Source organism: Megalobrama amblycephala, linkage group LG14 (assembly GCF_018812025.1).
Source record: "Megalobrama amblycephala isolate DHTTF-2021 linkage group LG14, ASM1881202v1, whole genome shotgun sequence".
Classification (NCBI taxonomy): domain Eukaryota; kingdom Metazoa; phylum Chordata; class Actinopteri; order Cypriniformes; family Xenocyprididae; genus Megalobrama; species Megalobrama amblycephala.
In genome coordinates, this window is record NC_063057.1 from 48411892 (window position 1) to 48417017 (window position 5126).

The 5126-nt window shown below is 34.1% G+C and overlaps 1 long non-coding RNA gene across 1 annotated transcript; it reads right to left on the reverse strand.

The window, feature by feature from the left end:
- LOC125245536 lies at positions 1-4018 on the reverse strand. The gene is made up of 2 exons (XR_007179566.1): positions 3898-4018; positions 1-95 (listed from the first exon to the last, which is right to left on the reverse strand). It is a non-coding gene; the product is annotated as an uncharacterized LOC125245536 (long non-coding RNA).
- Between the last annotated feature and the right edge of the window lie 1108 nt (positions 4019-5126).

The following is a 5126-nucleotide window of genomic DNA, read 5'->3' on the forward strand; positions in this document are numbered from 1 at the left end:
CTTCTCACCTTTAGAGGAAACTTATGTCTCTTCTTTGACCTCTCCGTGTGGCTTCTGACCTTTGTGGAAGCTGTGAGTGACGTTTATCTTCTAATCTGCAAAAACGAACATCACTCACACATGCATCTATATAATGTGAATGTAACTGAAGTGCTTGATAAATGACGTGATGAATTGTTTTCCTTGACCATCAAAAATTACCTGATACAAGGATATCATCCTCTACATTTATGATATGGGGGCATTATTTAAATTAAATAGCCAAAAAGTAATGATTAATGAAATGTGGCAACAAGCTTTTCATGGTCATTTCATGGACTTTTGACGAACTTTACATTCACTATGAAATCACATTGACATTTGTTTAAAAGTCAATGATAAAATGGCTTATAACAGTGAAGCTCTAAATAGTACAGCTAGATGTTTGCACGTCACCTGGATTTATATTTTGTTATCAAATTAATTTACATTACATTTTTAAGTAGGACATATAAGGCCAAAGAATGATGACGATATAGACTACTACGATATGATAACTAAATAACCATAAAGTTTTAAAAATAGAAGAACAGCGGAGTCCACAACAAAACTATAACGATAACGACAGAGAGGAAGGATCTTATTGGAATCTCTGAAGTAAAAACTGATTATTATAACCAATAACTTGTAAACCTTTAAAGACAGCCACTGTGAAGTACAAGGTTGTTAATCAAAAGTATTTGCTTCTACTGAAGCCGTTATCATGCATTGTTTTAAATTTGTTTTAAATTTGGGGTGAAAACTACATTACCCATGTACACTGTAAGCTGTATAGAAAATTCCACCAATAAGAGAGATGAAACAAGCACCTTTAGCTCCGCCCACTCCCATAAAACACTGCAAATGACTTGATTGATTTGGTCTCTAAATACTCTCTAAATACTTAAATATTTGAATACATAGGCCTCTCTCTCTCTCTCTCTCTCTATATATATATATATATATATATATGCATAATTTCAATAAACTTAAAATACATTGTTTTTAAATCAACATTTTTAAATGTGAAGCAATGCTTCATGGGATTGTAGTTCTTTCACTCACTAAAGCCGTTAAGTATACATTCTTGTACCTTTGTATTTTTTCTTGTACCGATTTTCAAATACTTTTTTTTGCTTAAAATCAAAGTTTATATGATTCACCTCATAACTAGTTGGGTTGGTTCATGGCTTATAACACCTTAATGAAGACCTTTGTAAAATCCCTATGGGAGAAATGAATGGAAAAAAAATACTTCCGGAACCAGTGCCACTGAAATAGTGGGCGGGCACTAATGCACTCGATAGTACTGTAGTGTATGAACTTTATAAGGTTTTTTTTTTTCATTCATCATCAGAGTCTGATGCCCCTCCCCCTCAGTTGAGTGCATGTAGTGTCCAACATTCCACACTTCATTCTTTCGATTAATTAGATGCATCATCCGGATTTTTAAAGTTCACCCCAAAATGAAAATTCTGTTAACATTTACTACCCCTCAAGTTGTTCCAAAGCTGTATACATTTCTTTGTTCTGCTGAACACAAAGGAAGATATTTGGAAGAATGTTAGTAAACAAGAAGATCTTGCCCCCCATTGACTACCATATTTTTTTTTCCTACTATGGTAGTCAATGGGGGGGGGCGAGATCTGCTTGGTTACAAATATCTACAAACATTCTTCCAAATATCTTCTTTTGTGTTCAACAGAACAAAGAAATTTGTACAGGTTTGGAACAACTTGAGGGGGAATAAATGATGACAGAATTTTCATTTTTGGGCTATCCCTTTAAAGTGCACTTTTTCTTTTTAAACACACTGCTCACACTATTCACATTACAAAACGGCATAGAATAGTGCATAAGTACCCAAACTGGGATGCACTTGTTTTTCGAACAAGAAAAAAATGTAGGACGGAACTTGATTTTGTCTATCAGGAATTGGATTGGATCATTGATGTGTGATCTATGCTATGTGAGTGACAGATTGCCCCGCCCTCGCGCCAGTGAACACATCATCATAGAAGAGATGTTGTTGCAAAAGGGAGAGGAAGTCATTTTGATTAAAGATTATGTGGGCACGTGAATTTAAAAACAAAATAAAGTGCAGATAAAGTTTGATTTCATGGTGACTTTAAAGAACGTGTTGCAATTTGTTCAGAACATAGCCCAACTAAAGCACACATTACATTAGAATAGTCTATTGGTGTGTACGCTAATGTAGTTATTATTATAGTTATCATTTAAGATGTGAATGTGCATTTAATGTCCAAAACCGTTTTGAAGTCATTATACAAATTTAGTCATTCATTTTTGATATATCATGACAAATCCATATGGTTATTGTGTCGCTTCTACATTTATAGTCATGACCTTAACGCTCATCTTTGCTGCGTTAAAGGCATGCAAACATTTCATGGGTGTTTTGTTATAGAAGGTGCTCAGAGCTCATAACTATTGTCTGTAGATACACCCTATTTTAACAAGCAGGCCTGGATACCAGTCTACATGTGGAACGCATTTCTTATCACCATCCAGTCCACTGCTAACTGCTCCCTGCTGCAGCAGAACAGTCATTTCTGCTTTGAAACGAATAACAATGCAACAATAAAGGCCTCAGTTTTCTGTGATAAGCGCTAACATAAAGAAATGATCTAGCTACGGTAAAGGCTCATTTAGCCAGCCGTATCTGTGCGATTAGCGGAAATGACAGGTAGTGAGGGGATATTTGAGGAGATTTTAAATGAGTTCAGTGGTGGAGAGTCCGCATCAGGTGGAATACTTCAAAGCTGCTGTGTGAGAGCTAAATAGTCATATTGGCAGAACTACAAAGGGACAGACTGATAAGACAAGTATTTTACCCTGTTGTACCCTTCATATGTGTAGATGACTTTCTCTACTATATTAATAAAATTTCAACATTTGTCCTCATTATTTCTTATCTTGTTAATTAAAAAAAGTGTGAAATCTTTGTTGCATTCTTAAATTTAGATCCATTGCTCAAAGTATAGTGGCCCAAAAATGTATTTCGATGCTTTAAAAAAAATCGTAATGTTTGTTTTAGGCCTATAGAAAAAAACATATTAAACTATAGCATTTAGCCTATTTTAAAGGTGCAATGTGTAAATTTTAGGAGGATCTATTGACAGAAATGCAATATATACATAACTATGTTTTCAGTGGTGTATAAAGACCTTACATAATGAACCATTATGTTTTTATTACATTAGAATGAGGCATTTATATCTACATACACCACGGGTCCCCTTATATGTTAAGTCACCATTTTGCGCTGGCATGTTTCTACAGTAGCCCTAAACGGACAAACTGCTCTACAGATCGGGTTTGATTGACTAGCTACTCTCTGCTGTCTCAGACGACAACATATTTGTCCTGTGTTGGCCACCGCAGCTTCTCTATATTGCAATTTGCAACCTCACTGCTAGATGCCGCTAGAATTTACACACTGCACCTTTAAAGAATAGCACAGCAAGCTAAACATTTCACAAAAAGACATTTGTAATGTTTCAAATGATAAAAGAAGAATACCAGGCAAAATCATGCATCTGGACACATTTTTTGGAACGTCAGTGGAACAGGTAATCGTGGCCGTGAACAGAGCGATTGAGAGTGTGATATTGCTTTTATAAATCAATTAACAGTTGAATAAACAAGAAGTTAATATTGTGTAACTTACATTTTAGACACTCTTTTGCCAGTTACTTTGTCAGTTTTTGAAAACAGTTCCAAACAAAGCCAAAGCAGATAAGCTAATTCAGTAACATTCATTCGTTACTGAATTAATTTGTGTTTCAACAAATTGGTTGAGAAAATGATTCAATGACTCACTCATAAAGATGGCTGAATACGAAATGGTGTACTTACCATAAAGCTCTTGCTTATTTCTGCAATTTCTTTATATGGCCGAAATCCAGTTCAAAGACCAGGGGCCTAGATGAACAAACTCAGGGTTACAGGATTAGTTTTCAAGCTTTCAAAGGCTTTGTTGGTACCATGACGCAGATCATCAACTTTCTCTGTCAACTCCGGCTTTGATCCTGAGTGCGTGCACATGAAAGTGTGACAGCAGTAGCGAACAGCCAATCACATGCCTTGAAACATAGAGAAACTACGATTTACTTCTTGCAAGAGAATCAGCAGGACTCTTTTCTCTCTTCTGCTGAAGATTAAGGGGCTGTTTACATGATACCGTTTTCAACAAAAACATTTAACTATTTATGCATTTTGGGCGCATTTACACCACAGTGGCATTTGGGGGCCTGAAAACGGTTTTAATGTGCAAGTTTAAAAAAAAAATATCGCTATCGTCGTGTAAACTACAAAAAACGCAAATTTGTGAAAATGGTGATGTCATGCACATGCGTATAACGTTCAGTCTTTAGGAATGTAGTCTTTCTTTACAAAGTGACATCGCCAACTACTGGCCTGGCAGCATAATACAGTGTTTTTAGTCATTTTTACAGATCTGTGTGAACGGAGATCATTTGTCAACATTGTCGTCTGTATGTGAAAAACTCAAAGGAAAAACTTTTCCGTTTTTAGTAGCTACATTGTTGTTGTGTAAACATACCCTAAGAGACTGAAGAATATGAATGCATAAATATGCATAAATGCATTTACACAGCAAGAAAATATATTGCTAGATCAGTTCAAGTGAAAGATGTGAAGTTAGTTTATATAGCTGATTTTATATATATATATATATATATATATATATATATATATATATATATATATATATATATATATATATATATATATATATATATATATATATATATATATATGCATGCTTTATTTACTGATTCCAAAATGTATTTATATTACATATTATCTGTATATTTATGTTCATTTAAACTTTACATTTTATTAATAATTGTTAAACTAAAATTGCTCATGTTTATTGGATCATGGGTATAATATTTATATAATAATATAAAATAATTATAGTAAATATCCATCGATAAAGACAATTTTGTATTTAAAAATCTTTTACTATATTGTGACCTTAAATTTGGAGAAAGAGAAACTGGGGGGTGACTTTATTGTGTCAGATGTTACTTTGCTCACAGCTGATTGATCAATTTCAGTTT